Source organism: Salvia hispanica, chromosome 6 (assembly GCF_029641045.1).
Source record: "Salvia hispanica isolate PSC_SH4W2 chromosome 6, Shi_PSC_v1, whole genome shotgun sequence".
Lineage (NCBI taxonomy): Eukaryota > Viridiplantae > Streptophyta > Magnoliopsida > Lamiales > Lamiaceae > Salvia > Salvia hispanica.
In genome coordinates, this window is record NC_142697.1 from 16,566,955 (window position 1) to 16,577,699 (window position 10,745).

The 10,745-nt window shown below is 38.9% G+C and overlaps 1 pseudogene; it reads right to left on the bottom strand.

Annotated features, from left to right (window-relative positions):
• Positions 1 to 6,098: 6,098 nt before the first annotated feature.
• On the bottom strand, positions 6,099 to 10,005 carry LOC125195392 (uncharacterized; annotated as a pseudogene).
• Positions 10,006 to 10,745: the final 740 nt, after the last annotated feature.

Genomic DNA, 10,745 nt, shown 5'->3' on the forward strand with positions numbered 1-10,745 from the left:
GCTTTTTGTTTAACCAATATGTAAATATAATCATGACTAATAATTTCTTTTTCATTTATCCGACTTTCCCTTTTCAAATCACATGTTGCAATTATTAATTAATTAATTAATGAGTTTCAATTAATAAATTACTTGGTGTAGATCAGTAGATATTCCTACATGTCACCTACATAAATAAACACAAGTTCAATATGTAAATAGCTTGTTCTGGTCGGTTCGAGGAAGATTGATGAGATTTGAATATTTCTTAATTCGCAACAGCCACTTCGAATCAAGGAACAATATCTAATATGGTAGAATTGAATCATCAATTTAGTAAATATCTTATGTAAGATCATCATTTCAATGACATCAAAACACATGTACATATATATATGGAGTAAAGATTAACATATTATAGTAAGTAATAATTTATTATGTCAAATACAAAAAAAAAACGACATCTCTAATTTCGACCTCTGCCGATATATAGTTCATATAAGAGCAACAAATAACAAAGCTTTCTATCATGTCCGATCGAGTGGGCATAAAATATCTTATTTTGGTCAAATAAGCGATTATAAATACTAAGGAAATTGTTCTATTACTATTTCATGTTTTTATTGCCCTTGATTAGGACATTTGGTTAATGACTTTATTATCGATAAAAGCTATATGTACGTGTTAAATAACTTAAAGTCTAAGAGCATCCCCATCCGTGCTCTTAGCTAAGAGTACGGAAGTGGGCCCGAACCCACTTTTACTCCTTATCCTTAACTAAGAGCACAACACCCATATCCGTGCTCTTAGCTAAGAGCACTCCCAATGGTTATGCGTTAGGGTCGGCGAAAAATCGCCGATTATCGCCGGGCGTTGGGGTGATTTCGGCGATAATTCGGCGTTAATTCGATAGAATTAACGCCAACTCCCGAAAAATCGCCGGATTATCGCCGACCACTGTGGGCGATAATTCGGCAATAAAAATAGTTTTTTTTTTTTTTTTTTAATTTCCCCCCTATAAATACACACCTTCTCTTCATTCTCTCCCCATCCTCATCCCTTTTCTCTCTTCATTCTCTCCTCATCCTCATCCCTTTTCTCTCTTCATTTATTTTCTCTCTCTCCATCTATATTTAATGAATTCTGAATCATCTTCTCATTCTCGGTCCGACGAGGAGATATCTCATTCTTCTTCCGAAGAGGAGGTACCTCCCGCTCCCACCGGATGGGATGATCGAAGAATTGTAGGCAAATAGAAACCGCGCCCACCGCCCTTGAATTTTTTTACTTTGAATTTTTTTTCCATTCTTGTACTATTTTTTTTAATTAATTTTCGTCGTTGTAATGTTTACTCGTGTTTAATACAACGAACTTTATTACTATTATTTGTTTTGTCTTATAAATTAAATTAGCTAGCTTTATTATATACAAAAATAAAACAATTAAATTAGTAATGGTGTAAAAATGAAATGTTGAGTTAGGGAGAAATAAGGGAGAAACCATTGGAGCAGTTGGCTAAAAGTTGGCTAAAAACTGGGGATAAATTATGGCGCTGATGTGGCGCTGATGTGGCAGGAGTTAGGGAGAAATAAGGGAGTTTTTAGGGAGACCATTGGGAGTGCCCTAAGGACAAGCTCAAGGGTCCCACCATTCTATTATTCAATTTAAATAAAAACATTTTCACAATATTAAAATGAATTAAAAATACCCGAAATACTATTACAAATTACAAAATAATTAAAAATTACATAATTAAAATCCTAAAAATTAAAAATTACACAATTAAAATCCTAAAAATTAAAAATTACACAATTAAAATCAATAAAATTAAAAAGACACACTACTCGTTGCCGAATTTCGCCTAAATGTGATTGATTAGATCTTTTTGTAGCTCAGTGTGGGCTCTTGTATCGCACATTGTGTATCTTATTTCGATCCTCTCGTTCACCGTCGTATGCATACCTCGGCGTGGGGGAGACCTCGCGGTTGAGCTTCCGGCTTCATCCTCGTCGTAAAAGTTAGCCGCCATCGGTCCTTCGTCGGCTATAATCATGTTGTGCAAGATAATACACGTTTACATGATGTCAACGATATTCTTAACGCACCAAAGCCGAGAAGGGGACTTCACAATTTTGAATCGGCCTTGAAGGACTCCAAAAGCTTTTTCGACGCCTTTCCGAGCAGACTCTTGACGCTGCGCAAAAAGAATCCGTCTTTGCTCTTGTGGATTGCTGAACGACTTCACGAAAGTCGACCACCTTGGGTAGATACCATCGGCGAGATAGTAAGCCATGTGGTATGCATTTCCGTTGACGGTCAAAACATCATCGAAGAGTGGTGAAGAATATAACACGTTCAAGTCGTTGTTGGATCCGGCAACACCGAAATATGCATGCCAAATCCATAGACGGTAGTCGGCGACCGCTTCAAGGATAAGCGTTGGGCCGCCACCTTTGTGGCCGCTTAAATGTTGCCCCCTCCAAGCAGTCGGGCAATTCTTCCACTTCCAATGCATGCAGTCAATGTTGCCTAGCATACCGGAAAAACCGAGGACTGTTTCGTGAAGACGAAGCAACCGTTGACAATCGTCGGTGGTGGGTGCCCGAAGGAATTCCTCGCCGAAAGCAGAACGAACGCCGTCGCAAAAATTCTTGAGGCATAGGATTCCAGTTGACTCACCGACATGCAAATACTCGTCGAAGAGGTCAGCCGTTTACCTAGTATCAAGTTGTCGGATGGCACAAGTACACTTTTGCAATGCCGTGAGACTTTGCCGACCGGTTGCGTCGCACCTTCTTGAAAGTATTCAACGCGAGTGGACAATGTGTTGACAATACGCATAAACAACCATTTTGACATGCGAAAACGGCGCCGAAAGTAATCTTCTGGATACCGCGGCTGGTCGGAAAAATAGTCGGCAACGAACCTTTCATGGGCTCCCTCTCGATCACGAGGGATGTAGCGACGTTTTGCTCTAGTTGGTTGAGGAGGAGGGGCGGGGGTATTGGAGGCGACATAGGCTTCATAGGCGGCACGATATTGTTCATAATATTCTTGTTCTTCGCGCTCCGCTTCTTCAATGAGATTGGTGAAATCCATTTTTGAATTTTTTAGAAAGAGTTTGGGTGAGAGGAAGATGTAGATGATTTAGTATGAAAAAGTATGAATGAGAGATAATTTGATGTGAAAAGTGGATGATGAATGTGTGTATTTATAGATAATTTGGGATAAAAAAAAATCACAAAAATCCAAGAAAAACGTCCATAAACAGCTCTACTTTTTGGGAATCCAAAAATATATATATTTTTAATTTTTTGGTATTATTTTGAATTATTTATGGATTTTTTTTTTAAAAAAAAGAAAATTCGAATTTGCCAACGAAAATTCGAATTTGCCAACGGCATAGCCGTTGGCCAATAAGAAGACGGCACGTAGGGCTGCTCAACGGCACGGACGTGCTCTTAGCTAAGAGCAGCGCCGTGCCGCTGGCACGAACTGACAGCTCGCAGCGGCGGACGAACGAGCTCGTGCTCAGCGGCACGGACGGACAGCCCACCGCTGCGGATGCTCTAAACATGTGTAGACATAGTTTGACATATATACTTCTTTTATCTTAACTTATAATTACAGGTACCTCAATTATGTCGTGTTTGTAAAAAAAAAGTGCTCAAAATCATGTGATAGCAAGCCAAACAGAATTATAATAGTTAAAAAAAACAACCCAATCAAGCCATCTGATAACATCTAAATCGACAAAGAAAAAATGATCCAAAAACAACCAAAGAAAAAACAAATAGGTAAATCAACAAAGAACTTGATCGAATAATTCAATCCATCCTCTTAACAATCAGTCATCCGTGTCATAAGTTTTTTCTTCTCAAATCTCTAAATTCAGCTCAAAACTTAGGAATGTAGCTTTAATATGAAAATTCTAAATTGACCATGATATAACGTAAAATATGGGAATCTACAACTTCATATCAAATTTACAAAAAATGAGCATCCAACTAAGAGAGAAAGAATGTTGTCAGTTCTCTAGATAGACAAATAGAAAATTTTCACTTATGACAAGTCACAATAGTATCAAATACTAGAGAAAATATGAAAACCAGAGAGAACGTGTGTTCCAGGATCTCCTACTTATCGATATAAATATATAGAATAGTACTCCCTCCATCCCAAGGTATTAGACCAACTTTCCTTTTTGGGATGTCCCAACATATTAGACTCGTTTCCTTTTTTAGCAAAAAGCATCTATCTTATTTTATTCCACACCTACTTTTTTCTCTCTTCTCTCCCCTACTTTTTCCCTCTCTCATACTTTACTCTCTCCACTTTAACTATTTAAATATCAATTCCTTAAATCATGTGCCCAAAAGAAGTGAGTCTAATACTCCGGGACGGAGGGAGTACCAATTTTGATCAGCCTATCCTTAGTACCGAGTATATCTTACTGGATAAATCATACATGAATAATTGCTCGTGGCAGGCTAGGTTCTTCTAAGCAACGCATCCATCAAGGGCTTGAGAGTAGGAAGCGAGCCCATAACTCAAGTTGCGTTGCAAAATTTTGGAAGGTAGCTATTCAACAAGCTTATATACTTGAAGAACATGCACATGTCCGCTTCCAAATCGATCTCATTGAAGAAATTTAATCATGCATCAACAAAGTTTAACATCAAAACTCATCTTTAATTTTTAAGAATTTAAATTATGCTCACTTTGCCCCATTATAATTGAGGCATTTTTTGTTCACGAGATTTTAAAATGATGCTTAAGAGCATCCACAATGGGGCGGACGATGCGACGGACGATGCATTGTCCGTCGCATCTTCCGCCACTGTGGCATCGCGGACGGTGGCTTAACTATCGTCCGCGCCCGATCGATCGTCCGCGGACGAAGCATGGACGATGCTTATCGTCCGTCGCATCGTCCGCCACTGTGGCATCGCGGACGATGCGAACGCATTTTCTTTTTTCTTTTTTGATTTTTTTCCAAATTTTTTTCTTATTTAAACACCATAATTCTCTACCATTTCACGCACTACTATTTCATATCTCTTTAATTATTCTCTCTCATCTTCTCAAAAATGAATCCCGGCGACTACGATTTGAGTACATCGGATTGCTGCAGACGGACCTTGACTCGAGCCTTGTTCGATGCCGTTAATAAAGCCGCGGCAGAGTGCTTGGCACAAATGCAGCGGCGGCGGCGGTGGCGTGGGTTCCTCGGCCGATACGACGTCGGACGTATGTCCCGCGCGAGCACGACGTAGCTCACGAACGTCTACTCGCAGATTATTTTGCCGAGCAACCACGGTGGGACCCGAATGTTTTCCACTGCCATTTTAAAATGAGCCGAGATCTTTTTCTCCGCATTGTGCACACGGTGGAGGGACGTGATGAATACTTCCAATATCGGAAAGACGACATCGGTAGACTCGGACTTACGCCGTTGCAGAAGTGCACAATTGCGATCCGACAGTTGGCCTACGGTACCACAACGGATATGTTCGACGAGTACCTTCACGTCGGGGAGACAACTGGCCGCGAATGTCTCAAGAATTTTTGTAAGATAGTTGTGGAGGCTTTTGGCGACACATATTTGCGACGCCCGACTGCGGATGATTCCCAGAGCCTGAAGAGGATGCACGAGACGGTGCACGGCTTCCCTGGGATGCTAGGGAGCATAGACTGTATGCACTGCAGTGGAAGAACTGCCCGACGCCGTGGAGAGACCAATTTACTAGCGGCTACAAGGGTAGCCACCCGACGATGATCCTGGAAGCCATCGCTGACCACCGCATCTGGATCTGGCATGCCTACTTTGGTGTAGCCGGGTCGAACAACGACGTCAACGTCCTCAACTCATCCACCCTCTTCGCCGATCGGTGCAGGGATCGCGGCCCGGCCATCGAGTTCACTGCCAACGGCCGCAGACATCATATGGGGTACTACTTGGCCGATGGCATATACCCAGGGACGGATCCAGGAAATTATAGTAGGAGGGGCAAAAACATTGATATATAAATTACTAAATATAAAAATATAACAAAAATATAATATATTATAATATATGGGACAAAATTTATCGACCCTTAACTAAGGTTACCTAAGAATTACAACTGTTCTCGACGGGGTCTCATAACCTGAAAACTAATCAAAATTCTTTCACGATCAACCTTACAAAATATGTCTTTCTCAATGTAGGTAATCAAACAATCATTCATCCAAGAGTCTCCCATCTTATTGCGAAGGCGAGTTTTCACAATTTTCATAGCTGAGAAAATTCTCTCCACTGATGTCGTTGCAACCGGTAATACCTGCTGGTGTTTGGTGCCCCTTGCACAACGGAAGACTTGTACAAAACAAATAAATCAGACATGGATCTATTTGACCGATTATGCGACTAATCAATTCACATGTTAAACAGATAATTGCATGCTAGAACGCAAATAATTCATGCTCAAAGAAAGTAAATCCTAAAACATGAATTCTACGGTTTAGGGTTACCGATTTGATTCTCCAAGAATCGTCGATTACTCGCGCCTTCTCCACGTGATGATCTTCAATACTAGACCACGGATCTTCTCTCTGGTTCCCGAACTGTATCTCGATATCAGGGTGGGCTGATCTTATCAAAATACTAGGACTCGAATAAAGAAGACAGAAGAAATCCTTTTGGGAATAGGTGAAGAATTCGAAATCCTCCACAGCTGGGAGTTCAAAATTTTCGAAAAAATTTGAGAATAAAAATTGTGATGATTCTGTCTCCTTTATTCTCCTATTTATATTAAGTTCCTTTTGGGCCCAGACAGGGATCTATGGAAGGTTTTGGATATGGACTCCCCCAATTAGCTTTTTACTAATTAAATTGAACCCACAATTTAATACAAGCTTATATTGGAATATTACGAGCAGCCACTACAGAAGTAATATTGAACTCTCCCCATCCAAATCTGAAATTACAAGTAATCCGGGTTTCCGTTGTTTATTATTTATTTCCCGCGCTTAAAATATAAATGTCAATTAACTAATTAATGTCTGCTATGGACTTAATTAATTAATATCTTATTAATTCCAAGAGTGGACTTAGCAAGAAACATTTATTTATTATTCATAGAGTAATAAAACTTCAACTGGCCAGTTTTCCGAATAATAAAACCTTGTTCGAGCTCCTCTTGAGGACATTATCAAACGAGACTCACCTCGCGCACGTTTCAACATAATAGCAATCCTAGCACCGCTAGATATTAATCACCACTACCCAATATATCAGGATTATTGGGTTGCGATAAACCCGCACCAGTTGATAAGTCAAAGTAGTGCATAATCAATACCGTATGCTCAATGCTAACATATGTAGATTAAGAAATAGTATTTTATCAAGACCTAGTCTTTCAATAGATAGCATAAAGACATGTCTTGCTGTTAGATCCGTTCAGTGCTATACCACACTAATGTCATCTTATTTCAGTAAGGCTTAGAAATATGCGGACTGACATTGCAACCTTTCACGATAGGTAGCCAAAGCCTATCTAGGTTGTGAAATTCTTCCTTTTCTTTTGCAAAGCATTGCATATATCTGACCGTGTTACCTTAAAGTGGACGACGCCCACAACCGGTCTACTAAGCAAAAGACTTAGACTTTGTTTACTTCTTATGCATTTAAATGTTTGTAAAACATCTTATAAATGCACAAGCAAACACAATGTAATAATAATAGTGATTCTATTCGTGCGAGACTGCTCGAATAATACTGAATCGGGTTAAAAGTGAATTGTAGAGTTTTACGTATACAAGCAAGATTCTATTCGCGCGAAACTTGCTCGAAACATGCTTTTCAGTATACCGAACATAACAATACCAACGCCAACTTCACGAGCAAATAAACAAATGGATATACAATATGTTTTCTTGTAGCAACCAACTTCTGAGAAAGATCTCCGATACTTTTGAGACTTGAGAACTCTTTATGTGAACTTAAATCACGAATGTAAGTCTCAAGTTGTTTATCAAGCGACCGAAGATCAAATTTGTGAACTCCGATGGATAACAATGGGCAAGCTCTATCAATTTGGACTTATCAAAAGCAGCAAAAGAATCCTTTGGGCTTAAACAAGCCACACATAGAAGCAAATGTGTATTTATCTCATTGAAGCGATTGTTGAGCTCTTGAATTTGCCAATCGATAACACTACTGAAAAGCTCAAACCGGAAGTAATTCAAATTGGTCAAAACTTCTCCTTTCCTTTGAGGTCGTCCTGGAGTCACATATTTGTCATCCATATTTATGATATCAATATCATTTTTCATGGAAAATACAGATATTTCGCTCAAGAGAGACTCCCATCCTTCTTCCCGCATATCTTGTAAATGTTGTTTTTCCACCCTAACTATATCCATGGCATTCACAATATCTTGATCTTTCCTTTGCAATGCTAAAGATAACTGATTAGTGATTCCCAAGATAGTCATCATCAAGTGCAAAATGAATGCAAATTCATAAGTAGGCATAACACTTAATATGGAAAATGCTTCACCTCTCTGACTAGCTGTAACACCATCCTCTTGAATAATTTGGAGAACCTCAATAACCGAAGAGAACATAATCGAAAAATTTGTCAATGACCTATAATGAGAACCCCATCGTGTATCACCTGCTCTTTGAAGACTTCTCTCTTGATTGGAACCCTTTCCAACTAAGAGTTCACCACTTTCAAGTGCTTCTTGAAGTTTGTCAAGTTGTTTCTCCATGAGTAGATCTCTGCGTTTGCACGAAGCTCCAACAAAAGTAGTGATATTATTCACTACGTTAAAAAAAGCAGCAACTTGTGGTTTTTTCTTAGCCACGGCAACGAGAGCTAATTGGAGCTGGTGAGCAAAACAATGAACATAATAAGCAGAAGAGTTCTCTTGCAATATTAGTGTCTTTAGCCCATTAAACTCACCTCGCATGTTACTTGCCCCATCATAGCCTTGCCCTCGTACTTTAGACAAACTCAAATTATGCTTCAAGAACAAACCTTCTAAAGCCACTTTTAATGAGGAAGCTGTCGTGTCTCCTACGTGAACAATACCAAGAAATCTTTCAACAATGCATCCTTGGGAATTGACAAATCTAAGAGCAACTTCCATCTGTTCCTTCACTGAAATATCACGAGATTCATCAAGCAATATCGCAAAGAATTCATCACCTACCTCACGAAGAATATCACTAGTAGTCTCCATAGCACAAGCACGTACAAGATCTTTCTGGATACTAGGAGCTATCATTTTATGGTTTCCCGGTGCATTACTCAAGATAACCTTCTTTATATACTCATTGTGATCACCAAGAAAGTATAGAAGCTCAAGAATGTTTCCATGATTTTCAGACTCTTCTGATTCATTGTCGCCACGGAATGCAAGACCTTGAGATAAAAGAAATCGGATGCAATCAAGTAAAGCAGTCAAGCGAGTGCGATAATCATTTCGTGCTTGTGTTGATTGCTTCATAAAAATAGATCGGATATGTTGTTGTTGATTCATCAAATCCTCACAATTTCTCCATGCTTTGTTGTGTGCACTATCTGGACCTCCAACATGCTCTTTGAACTTCTCTTTTTTCTTCCAATTAGTGTAACCATCTGATACAAATACATCCCCACCTGCTTGTGCTCCAATATCAGGCCTATACAGATAACAACACAAACAAAATGCAGCATCATTCTCAATACTATATTCCAACCAATTTCCATGCTCCTCAAACCATTTTGGAACAAATCGTCGATATATGTTGCCAATTTTTTTCTGAGGAAAATCACGTCCCTTCGGTTGACATGGACCTTGTTGCAAATAGTGTCTTCTAATTCTATCACGATCATTAGGATGATAAATGGAAATTCTCTTCCTAAGCCCAGGATCAGAAGGTAGACCGTCCAAATTGATTTCCACGTGTTGTCTTTTTGAAAGATCATAACTTGCTCTATTTCCGAGTGAAGATGTTCCTTCCACCGTTAATTTTCTTTTCAAAAATTTCTCCATCTTCTACTAACAATTCAAAATATTTGATTTATTTAGTGAGCCAGTTATTCAATCAAACAAATAAAGATAAAATTTTAGATGAGTGCAATGCATAAGACTATTACTAGAAGAATTAACAGAGTTACAGAGAACAAACAAACATATTCCATATAAGAACAACTGAACAAGAATGAACAATTAATACCAAATACATTAAATTTTGGTAATAAGAGTTAGCTTTACAGTTCACAACACTCTTTCTCTATTTGTATAATATCTAGTTTTAGCAATCCAAACTCCAAAATTATCTTCCGCGGTTCCGCCGCTGTCTGCTGAGGCTGTCTTCAAAGTTCAATTTCAAATGAAGACAAATTAGGTCTTTTTCTAATTTATAAGGCTTTGTGGAAAACGTGTATTTTAATTTGGGGAAAGGAAAAATAAATATTTTATTGTAGTGGATACGTGGTGTGATTATTTAGGAGAAGGGGCAAATAACTAATTTTTTTTTTTTAACGAAGGAGGGCAAATTAGTGTTAGAAATATATAATAATAATACTTTATATATATGTATATATGTTAATAGAAAGTTGAGCTGGGGCAATTGCCCCTTCTCAATCTACATTGCATCCGTCCCTGCATATACCCAAGGTGGCCTGTTTTGTTGAAGACGATCAGCTGCCCAATTGGTGAAAGGAGAGTCTTGTTTGCGGCAAAGCAGGAGTCTGTGCGAAAGGATGTGGAGCGGCCTTTTGGGGTGCTCC